Consider the following 12271-nt stretch of genomic DNA (forward strand, 5'->3'; position numbering starts at 1 on the left):
GAGATAAAATAGAGAGCTAACTTAGTTCCTACATCCTTACGTCTTGAAGATAACGGTCTAACTAACCGGAGAGCAATGGCGTCTTGAGTACAGGAAAGAATGTGAATTGCCCCTCAATAAACCTGGTCAGCCAATAATCAATCCTAGATCTGTTCATTAAGCTTGCAACTCCCCTTTTACCCTGGTGGGAAGAACAACTCGACATCTAACTGGCCTTATGCTAACTAGTTCTCTCTAACTAAACACAAACAAATTAACTCGTTCATGACTGAAGAGAATGACACTTGTAAAACCCCCGATAGATAGATAGATAGATAGATAGATAGATAGATAGATAGATAGATAGATAGATAGATAGATAGATAGATAGATAGATACTCCATGGACAGTCCCCCTTGCTGAGAGGGTGGTAGAGGGAGGGAGGGAGGCTTAAGAACCCATTCTTCTTTTCTGTGGCAAGTTGCCCTCCCCGTCATGCTCTGCAGTGCAGCAATGGTGAAGCGGTGACCCAGGCTTGTATAAGACAGGTATAGCATTTAAACAGAAGTCAAGAGCAGGACCACTGCTTGCTACCTGCGCCTGCTTCATTTTGGCTTTGCTATTTGCATGAATGCTGACTCCGCTCTCAGTCTTGCTCCACCCACTGTATTTCTGGCTGATTGGTTTTGACATTGTTTTTAAAGTGCCACATGCCTGTTTCTTTGCTTTCTACATTCATCTTTCTCCTCATTTTCATTTTGAGAAAGAACTGTTTAAATGTCTAAGGAGATTGGAGGAGGTAGCTTGGTAAGGTTGCCAACTGCTCGTAGAAAAAATGCCACATCCCTTTAACAGGGGCTTGATAGGAGGATATTGTTTCCCCCTATGTAAATGTTATTTACGTCTATCCCATGAAAAATTTCAGTGGCCCATATCCACACATTAATGCCCTGTTAAAGGGACAAGGCATTTTTCTTCAGGCCTATTGACAATCCTACATCTTGGGGATGTCCATGGGCATTAATCCATTGATTTCCACAGCCAGGTTTTGCTGTCAACTTGGAAAACCATTTTTGGACCTTATCCTGGGGAAAAAATATACAGCAACTGAATGCAGTAGAAATGCTTCCAAACCCACCCTGTTGCTCCACAAATATTAAGTATGTCTTCACCCTTTACCACCAACATCCAGTTCTACCGTCAAAGGCAATGCTAAAAAATTACACTGATTTGTTTCTCTGTAGACACAATGGACTTGGGTTATGATACCTAGACAACATTAATTGCCCTAACCTACTGGTTCAGCTCATTCCTGATTGCAGGTTACAAACAAGGAGTTGATCATGTGGCAAGCTGTTTGGATGCTTTCAAGCAAATTCATGTATCCATTTTTATGACTGCTCTGCTTTCCCACACAATTAGATGACTTTCTTGCAGAAGGCACCCTCCCCTACTCGTCTGTGTCCAATTTTGAAAGGAACATAGAAAAAGAAAATAAAAAATTCTGAGATTTTGGAGCTGTGATTTACTACTGAAATGTCTTACAGAGCCCTCCTAAGCTGAGTTACACCTTTCTAAATCCATTGAAGTAAATTGTCTTAGAAGGAAGTAACTCTGGTTACACATTAACCCTTCACATTTTGTTGTAATGTGCCTTTAGAGTTTCCCCAGATAATCATATGATCAGTTCTTGTGAGAACTTCTCATATAGTTGCCACTGATCGTTCAGGAGCCCAAAATAGAATCTATTCACCTTCACAATGAACTCCATGTAACGCCAGCTTCATGCAAGTTGGTCAGTGTAATGACCTGAACAAGCATACCCATGGGGGAGGGGCGGTTACTGTATCTTGTCCAGTTAATGAGATTATTTACAATGGAAGCCTAAGCAGAGTTACAGCCTTCCAATGCCATTGAGTTCAATGGGCTTGGAAGGGTGTGATTCTGTTGCGCTGTTAGTTCACGGACTAGGCAAAAGCAGCAGTTTCTACAATGGGGCCGAGCTGCTTAGTACAATGGTAAGCTCAAGACAAACTTCACCAAGAAACATTCAGGAAATATGATCAGGATTGCACCTCACATGTATGCTTGCCAGCCCACAGCCAGCAATCCCTGGAAAAGGGGGCAAAGCCTAGAGCGCCAATGTCATGTCATTTCTGTTAAAACTTAGAAGTGATATCAATGGATGCTCTAGGATTTTAAAAAACCTCTATGGTAAAACTATAGAATTTTTTTAAAAACCTAGAGAGTCCATGATGTCACTTCTGGATTTTACTGAAAGTTATGTCAGGATGCCAGCATGACGCTAGTGAGATCCCCACCTCATTTCTTCCCACTGGCATTTCCAGTGCTGGTGCGCAAAACAGATTTGCTGGGAGATACTCCTACTATAATGGGAGACCTGTCAAGCCTACTCATATGTAACTGAGAGAATTCAAACATGGTATGTTTGTTTGGTGAGCATATTTGCCACAAAGTCCTCAGTCAGTACACTTACCAAGAATGTGTAGGGTTGCTATGAAGACTGCGCTAATATATGAGTTTTCAAACGTACAGCTTTCAAATGATCTGTCCTGCATGTGGACATACCACCATCTGAATCTGGGTAGTAGGATGTTAAAAAGTTGCTGTTCCCTGACTTGAACCTGGGAAAGCAGAGATGGATGGGGATACTGAAGAAGGAAATAACATGGACAGAATCTGCTACTACATTTATTTCAGTTTGTATCTGAGATGTTCTTTACACGTCTTCCTTCCCCTCAGGCATATTACTTCCTGACTGAAACAGAAATAAAGAGAAATTTGAAAACGGTCCACCCGACCTCAGGTTGTAATGTTCGTTCACAGTAATCTCGTTTTCCCTCTGTGTTCTATCCCCTGTAGCCATAACAGGAACTAAACAACCAGCCTGTTCTAGGAGTCACGGCTGATGTTAACACAGAACGTTGCTTACAGGCATGAGGCAGGAGAAAGGGCGTGGGGAGCAGAAGGAAGCCTTAAACTCTAGCAGGAATATTGCAGTTACACATGTGGCTTATATGTGGTATGCTCATTATTCTAAGGATCACCTGGCTGGGACACTTCTCACCAGAGCAGCTGAATACACTAGTAATTACTCTGCTGAGAAGAGTCCCATGTATAAATGTGTGTGTATAAGAGTGTGGGAGAGTGGGTTGATTTATTTTTATGATAGATTTATTCATAAGACAACATTTGAGAACTTTTTTTTGAATGGGTTGGATCCAGATCCAGATTTCCAGTAATGGAAGGGGGGATGGATTTTCATCAGTTCTCCCCTCCACTGCAGAACTTTGATGTACCCCTCATGCAGTTCCTGTGGGTAACATGTCCCCCAAAAACAGCGTTTTGGGGAGCTTTGGGGGATGCAGTGGGATTGGGGAAGCAAAGAAGTCTTGTTCCACTGGCAGACATCCCTTCCATCAACAGATATTACCACTGGATCCAACCTTGTATCTTACTTGAGTGGCCAATTGGCATCTGGCATGGAGGGACTCGGCAATCAGATGTATTTGCCAGGAGAGCGATTCTACCCGCATGGATTTAGCAGTAGCAGCCACTGCCATCCAAGACAATATTCAATGCCATTTTTTGAATGCTGTTCGTCCATTGACTTGTGGAGGTTTGTTCATTATCCCTGGTCTTTGTTTTGACCCTGCTTGGGGTTGAAATAAACAGGGGTCTAGTGGCACATTATATACTAACCAAATATTATTCTAGCATGGACTAGAGCCCACTTCTTTGGGTGCATTTTATGTAGGATAAGAAACAAGCAGCATGGTCAACAGACAATGTAATGCTGGAAGTAAGTTCTAAGTCCTTATTAAACTTTGGAGGGGAGCGAGTGTCAACTGTCTTATTAATTCTAATTCAGCGGAGATGTAACATGAAGGGAAATGGTTTTGAAGGATTTCACACATTTAAATTGCTCTATCAAACTATGATTTTAGGACTGACTATATGTGAATCTTGTTTACCAATCCTGATCCTAATGTAGGAGAAACACCAGCTAGCATACTGGGACTCTAGCTGATTCCACACACGTTGGATAATGCACTTCCAATCCTCTTTAGAGATCATTTGGAACTGAATTTTTTGAGTGTGAAACAAAAATTCCACTTCCAAATGATAGCTAAAGTGCATTGAAAGTGCATTATCCAACGTGTGCGGAATCAGCCTCTGTCTCAGCTACCTTTTCTCAAGCAGAAGTAGCTTTACCCCAGCAATTAATTACAAACACTTCTACCTTAAACCATTTCTTTACCATCTGCACTGTCATTTCAGTGGCGGAGGGAGAGTAAATTACTGCTCCAGTCTCCACTGCTTTGTCCCATGCTTGAGAAGTAATGAAAGTGAAGGAAGGATGTTTTTCTCTTTTCCGTTTTTCAGAACGGCACTCTCAACTCAAGTGTTTCTGACCCGGAGGAAAAGAACTAATTATAGTAATGTTTTCCAAACTTCTAATGGCGTCTTTTCCTGAGCTGAAATTGAAAGGGCACTACAATCTTATAACCCCATAAGTGGAATGCTGGAATGCTAGAGTTGTAAAAATAAGAACAATTCACCTTTGGAGGAGCCCCAATGTTCATTGCACGCACCATCATTCTGAAAATCTTGACTGGAATGGTGATTAGCACAGAACAGCAACTCCCACAAAGAAGCAGTGGGCAGCCTCATCTGCAGGATAATTCTGCTGTGCTTGTGCAGCTGGAGTGACTCATCCATCACACCCAGTGCAGAGGCACTGCAGAATTACTTGCCGCACAGTGGAGGTAAGGTCAGAGCAGTAAATCATGAAGAGATGTAGCACGGAGCCCCTCCAGGATAGGTGGTACTTTGGAGCCACAAAATTATTTAACATATTTCATTTGGCATATAGTTTGGAAATTAATGTGCTACCTCTCTAAAGCATCCCAAGGGAAACAGTTGTAAATGGTCATGCCACTGAAATGAACAGGGAGGTACACATTAGGAACTCATGACATTTAGAAACCCATTGAAAACTTGATGACTGATTTCCTTGCAGGGGGTATTTACTTGTAGCCGTTGTGCCCCCTAAAAGGAACAGCAACCCAAAGAATCTCTGCCAGTGCAGAAGCTGACACAGTTAACCTTTTTCCAGTTATGGTTTGGGTACATAGTTCCTCCTCCTCAGGGCTTTTTTTCAGCTGGAACGCAGTGGAACGGAGTTCCGGAACCTCTTGAAAATGGTCACATGGCTGGTGGCCCCGCCCCCTGATCTCCAGACAGAGGGGAGTTTAGATCGCCCTCCGCGCTGCAGCACGGAGGGCGATCTAAACTCCCCTCTGTCTGGAGATCAGGGGGCGGGGCCACCAGCCATGTGACCATTTTCTCCTAGGGCAACCCACTGAGTTCCACCACCTCTTTTCCCAGAAAAAAAGCCCTGCGCCTCCTCCATTTTAACCTCACAACAACCCTGAGAGATATGTTAGGCTGGGGCAGAGGCCACCCAGCAAGGGCTCATTGCAGTGCTGGGATTTGAATCTCGATCACCTAATCAAATATAACCACACTGATTCTTCCTATGTTGGTAGCTGTGCAACCAAGAGTAAATCGCCAGGGTGGAGCTCTGAAGTTGCAGAGCCATCTGTGTATTATCACAGATGTTACTTTGACACACACACGGTGATGTTCAGCGTCCTTACAGCTGGTTCACATTATAATTGTTCAGTGTTCTTCATTCAAGTAGAAAGTGGTGGGTGACATGTATTACAGAATCTGGATTCTTATAGTTCCTTCCAATAAGCCCAGGGACACATCTGGAATTCAGCTGGAAGGCAAGAGGAATACAAAAAGGACGGGAAGGTGACCGTTCATAAAGAACAGCTCCGCTTCTTCCTGGCTCTAAAGGTCTACAAGATTTTATAACTCCTACTACACAAGATTCCAAATATTAATGAAGACAAATGTCTTACGGCACTTCCAGATTTTGGCTTTCTGTGGCAACTGTAGTGTTTTTGCAAGTAATAGGTATGCTGCTATATGAATCATGTGCTCGAAAAACAGATCTTAACTATACTTATTTCTGCTAGATCCACTGCATGAATGAGATCAGTGGTCAGATAAGGGGGTAATAGCATTCTTGCTACAAAATAAGCAATGGGACCTTCAAGTCTCCATGATCACATTTGGTGCCTCTTCCATGAGATTTTTCCTGTTTGGCCTCCACAGTGTCCAATATGGCACCATCCCGTTTCCACACGGCTTACCTGCTTGCGTTATGTCCTGGCCGATCGCACAAAAAACGCGGAAGATTGTGTTTTTTCATGCGAGATTTGCACGATGTCACGTGATGTCGCACAAGTCTCGCGCGAAAAAACGCGATCTTCTTTTTTTGCGCGATCGGCCGGGACATAACGCAAGCAGGTAAGCCATGTGGAAGCGGCCCAGGATTGAATTAGGACCCCTATGTGTTTGGTACTGTTTTCTTACCCCAGACACCTCTGTGGCTGCTTTTCAGAGGCCAGAACCACAGATAACTTGACCTTAGACACTAGCACTATAATCCAGAATCCTCCTGGTACTGGGAAATGGGTGATCCTATGGAGCCAGTCCCATGGCACTTGCTGCTATAAGGCTTCCAAATTTCCTGCACTCCCTATGCTTGGGCAACCAATAATTGGGGATGCCACCACATTATCCCCTTTATTCCAGTTTTTCCCAGCCATTGGGACTGAACACCTGACACATGGTTGTAGTGACGATGAACGAGATCCCTTTATGCCCTTATTCATGTAAACCAGCACTCTCTTGTGAAGAATTTTCAGCAGTCTCATCATGACACTTCAATGCCCAGGAGTTTTTTGCGAGGAAGTAAGCCAGGACAATTAATCTGGTTTTAAAGAGCTTTAGTTTAAAACCTGTTTAATAATTACGATTCCCCATTACCACCACCACCAAATCCCTGAAAATTATATTCTCATGAGGGTACTGAATATTCTTCACTGAGATCTCTAGGCCTGTCATGGAATCATAGATTCACAAATTTTGCAATGGGGGCCTTACACCGACGGAGAAGTCTTTAAAATGTTTTCAGTCTGTATAAATGCATAATTTGGTATTTAGAAATTGTAGATGTGATCCTCAACATGGTGCCCACTTCCTTCTTTCTTAAGGGAAAGATCCAGCACTGGATTTTCCTCCAGTGGAGGAAACAGGAACAGGAAGTGCTTCCAAAGAGCCCAAGCTGGGTCTACAAGGAGCACTCATTCAGAAACAGCTGCCTCCATCATTTTGTGGTTGGCCATATCTTCTTCCATGGGACAGGACAAGAGCCATTTTGTAGTGGTGCCTACCACAAAATCCAAAAGTAGCTACAGTTTCAAAAAGGTTAGAAACTCCTGATATAGATTAAGGGGTAATTTAAGAGGGAAAGTTTTTATTTTACACCTTTTTGCTTCTTGTTTGTGGGGGGCGGGGGGGGGGGGCGGGGAATGACTGATTGACTGTTCCATTCCAATTCTTTTATAGTTTCTCTTTTGTGAAAATATCCATGTGAAAATATACCAGAATGCAGAGAATGCTGGGATGTGACTCTTGGATCATAAACTGCAACAGTGCTTGATCAGTCTTGGGCACAATCCAGCAAGCATTATGACCGCAAACCTTTCCATGGAGTTTATATAACTCTCGTTGCTCTTCTTTTCTCATCGCCCACCTCCAGTGCTCCCTGTTTATCTTTGCTTGCAATGAATGTTTATTGCCTTCCAGAAAGAAGAAAAACATTTCCAAAATTGTTGTGCTATTGAGGACAGACCACCCTCTCTGTAGCTCTTTTAAAAGGGGGGAAAGGGTGCAAAGAAACAAGAAAAGGCAATGATAACAGTAAACGATACCGCATGGGAATTTTGTATATCCGAGCTGACTTCTGAGTTGCTTACATTTCCCGCATATTTAATAAATGTCTTTTTTGTTCTTGAATGTCATAAAATAGGAATTGTATTTGTGAGGCTCTAACTACACGTTACACTGTTCACAGGTCTGTTCTGTACTTGCCCCAGATTCTATCAAGCAGATATGCTATGGGACTTCCTAGCTAAAACTTTATTTGGATTACCAGGTGTGTGCAGCTGCTTCAAATTAGATCTGCAGATAGAGGGAGCTTTTTCATCTCCCTGCCCATGCCATTTTCCTGACCAGAAATGGCCCTAGGGAACAGATATTTGTCCCACTAAGGAAACATGTTGGGCCAGTGATGAACTATAAGCTATATATAAGTTTCCCCAATGGGGCATTTCCAATGGGCATATTCCCCAATGGGGCATGGAGAGCCAGTGTGGTGTAGTGGTTAGAGTGTTAGACTAAGATCTGGGAGACCCAGTTTGAATCTTTCTTCTGCCATGGAAGCTCGCTTGGTGACTTTGGGCTAATCATACTCTCTCAGCCTAACCTACCACGCAGGGTTGTTGTGAGGATAAAATGAGAGAGAAGAATGATATGAGCTCCTTTAGGTCCCCATTGGAGAGAAAGGTGGAGTATAAATGAAGTAAACAAAAATAAATAAAGTAAATAAAAATGAAATATCCAGGCTCCCTGGGGGACTGCTTCAGGTCACTAAAATAGCATTGGTGGGAAGGCTTAATCTCCCTGCACAATGTGATCCTGAACTGGGCCCTATTGGGCCTAAGAATCTAAGCTTCATTAGGGAACCCCCAGTGCATTTATACTTGATAGGGCCCAGGATAGACCTGTAAAAAGTGTAACATGTAGTTAGACCCTGAGTTGCGGCTAAAATACCAGAAGTGGTTTTCCAGGCCGTCCACCCAGGCAACCCCTTGGAACAGTACAACAAAGATGGCAGTGCAATGCACGGACTCGGCTTGTTCCCAGCCATCTGTGGCACAGGAAATAACTGCTATTCCTTCCTGGCCTCGCACTGCCACCAGCTGGGTCCAAGCCAGCAGTGACCTGAAGCCAGAAGGTAATGAGTACATCTTGTTTGGTAAAATATCTTGAACTAGTCCTGCAGGTTATGATCTCATGGTTTCCTCATGCCAAGGAAACAGAGTCTGGGAGGCTAATTTGACAGGCCACTCCTAAGTTGATACAAGTGCATGGCGCATATGATCAGTGCTGCATCTTGGGTTGCCAGCACCCAGGGAACTCCTGTCAGGTGGCGCCCCTGTCACCACACTAGCTCATGTGCAAAGCGCGCCTGCGCACGCTTCCAGGACCATGCAATGATGTCACTTTTGGGAAGTGACATCATCATGCAGGGCGCAGCCACCCCCTAGGAGCGCTCCCACGATTTGGGCTGCGGCTCTGTGCGGCGCAGCAGGCGACCAGCGTGGGCTGAACTTGAACCATGGACCTCCTGTTGCTGGCCCCTACCCCCAACCCTTCCCAAACAGTTTACAGCTCAACAAAGGTCACACTTTCACTGATACCCAGGCAAGTTGGTTCCATCCACTCTCACTGACACTTGCATCTCAAGCTGCCTACCTGGCCAAGGTTTTGCAAATCTCATCCGCTACCTGCTTGTTACCTGTGCTCTCAACGTGCCACTGCTGTCTACTTCTTAAAGGATTTACTGTCTACTGGTAAGGGCATTCCTGCAAGGACCTTGCCTGATCTTCATTTCCAGGAAAAGTGGTACAGGGCTCATTTTTGACTGGAAGCCCAGCTTCCTCAGGCCAGAGAAGTGGGTGTGGGCTGTGCTTACTCACTGATGAGAGAACTTCAATTGGCAGGCGAGCATCTCTTCATTTTTCAGATGCTCATCTAATAATGGAAGTACTGGGAACTGGATGTTCCACAAAATATTAGACACACAGACCTAGTTGCATGACAGAAAGAAAAGGTGCCTCCAAACATTTAGGAACTGCTGGTAGCCACTGAGACCCTTTCCATAGTGATTACATTGCATCATGTGTTCAAAACTGACAGATTGACTGTCAATGATGTTGTTCATGCAGTCCCCATCATATGCAGTCTCCTATATTATTGACAGATTTGCGCAAAGTGAATTAGAAACATGCTTGTGGTGGAAATTGCAGACTCTTAACCAAATCTTTGTCTAAACTGCGTTGCCCTGTACTGGGGTCCTATGCCTGGTGGTCTTACCTAGTGATGCCTATTTTCATGGTCTGCATTATTTTAGTAACATAATTATAACAACATTTGATTTATATACCACCCTTCGGGACAACTTAATACCCACTCAGAGCAGTTTACAAAGTATGTCATTATTATCCCCACAACAAAACACCCTGTGAGGTGGGTGGGGCTGAAAGAGCTCCAGAGAGCTGTGACTAACCCAAGGTCACCCAGCTGGCTTCAAATGGAAGAGTGAGGAATCAAACCCGCTTCTCCAGATTAGAGTCCCATGCTCTTAACCACTACACCAAACTAGCTCTGTCCAAACTTTTATCCTGATCCTGCAAGACATTAGCCTTGTTCACATGCAGGGCTTTTTTTCAGCTGGAACACGGTGGAATGGAGTTCCGGAACTGCTTGAAAATGGTCACATGGTTGGTGGCCCCACCCCCTGATCTCCAGACAGATCTCTGGAGATCAGGGGGCGGGGCCACCTGCCATGTGACCATTTTCTTCGAGAGCAACCCACTGAGTTCCACCATCTCTTTTTCCAGAAAAAATGCCCTGTTCACATGTTACAGAGAATCCACGTACAACCTGCATTTACCTGTTTGTAAGAAAGGACAAGTACACACAGGGCAATCTTAGCCAAAGGGCAACAGAGGCAGCTGCCCTGGGCCTCATGGGAGGAGCCAATTTACCCATAGACCTAACCCACAACAACAACAACAGCAACAACAATATTCGATTAATATACTACCCTTCAGGACAACTTAACACTCAGTCAGAGTGGTTTACAAAGTGTGTTATTATTATCCTCAAGACTTCTGCTGGTTTTAAATCTTTGCTCATTTGCATTTATATATACCCTATTACGTTGATTACTGAAATTTCCTTGAAATTAACTGCATTAACTCACTGTATAATCCACCTCGAGTCTCAATGAGAAAGGTGGACTATAAATAAATAAATAAATAAATAAATAAATAAATAAATAAATGTAACATGAGAATTACTCAAAACATGTATAAGAAATCAAGCGTACACTGTAAACGGATTTTACGTGTGTTCACTACTGAACTGGGCTGCAGTTGCCTGTGGAACGTCAAATATGAGGGTTTTAAAAAAATTATTTAGTGTGCAAAATGTGACAAAGCTGACTGTTCAGCCATAGACCCTTGAATGGAAGGCCCATCTGTGGGCTTCCAGAAAAAGTGGCCATATTCCATTTCTACCACTCATAACAACAGTTGGGGCAAACAAGTTGACTGATTATGAAAATCTAAAAAACAAGTTACTCCTTTGAAAACAGTAATGGAGTTTGAAAACATTGGCAGGGTTCACCGGAGCTAGAGTTTCGCCTCCGACTCTCTTTACAGCAATCTTCCTTCGGTGGGGGGGGGGGAGGGCTGAGACTAGGCAGCTGCTTTATGCGTAGAAGGTCTCTCCATCCCGAGTTCAATCTCCCAGTCCAGTATCCACCTTCTGCAGGATAAAAGGGTCAGGTAGAAGATGATGAGAAAGAGCCCTCTGTGCCTGAGACTCTGGAAAGGGGGCTATTAACCATGTACACAATACTGGTCTACAATGCTCTAGGCAACTCCATGCACTCCGTGCCCCTGAAACATGAATTCACAATAAAAGAAAGTGAGCACAAGCGCAGAAGCAGACAATGGCTGTTTCCTCTGATTGCTGAGAAACGGCAGTAAATCATCATGCATGACACAAGATTAGTTCACACAACGTATAAGTAATATGTGGAATTTGCAGCCGCAAGGTGAGGTGGTAGCCTCTGCTTTTGAGGACTTTAGAAGGGGATTAGGTGACTTCATGGAGGATGCAAGAGACAAACAAGATAATGAGTGTGCGTCCTAAGAACATCTGTTTGCAGTGGTGGCTCAGCGTATTTTTCTGCTCCCTCTTAACCCCTTACCTGACTTCATAGACCTTGAAAGACAAAGGAAATAACCCTCCTCACCTCCCAAGCCTCTTTGAGAACAGCATGGCAAAACAGCATATAGCCCTTAAGATCTTCCAGCCTCTCACAAAAACACTTCTTCATGGAAGAGTTCAGCCATAATTTTTGGTTGCCATGGCACTGGGCAAAAATAGCGGCTAGCTCTTGTGAGAAAAAAGGTACCTCATGAGAGTTCAAGAATGGCCACACGCATCTTGCCATGCTATTTTTAAAGAGGCCCAGCAGGGAATGAGGTAAGAG

The sequence above is a fragment of the Eublepharis macularius genome, chromosome 5 (genome assembly GCF_028583425.1).
Source record: "Eublepharis macularius isolate TG4126 chromosome 5, MPM_Emac_v1.0, whole genome shotgun sequence".
Taxonomy (NCBI): domain Eukaryota; kingdom Metazoa; phylum Chordata; class Lepidosauria; order Squamata; family Eublepharidae; genus Eublepharis; species Eublepharis macularius.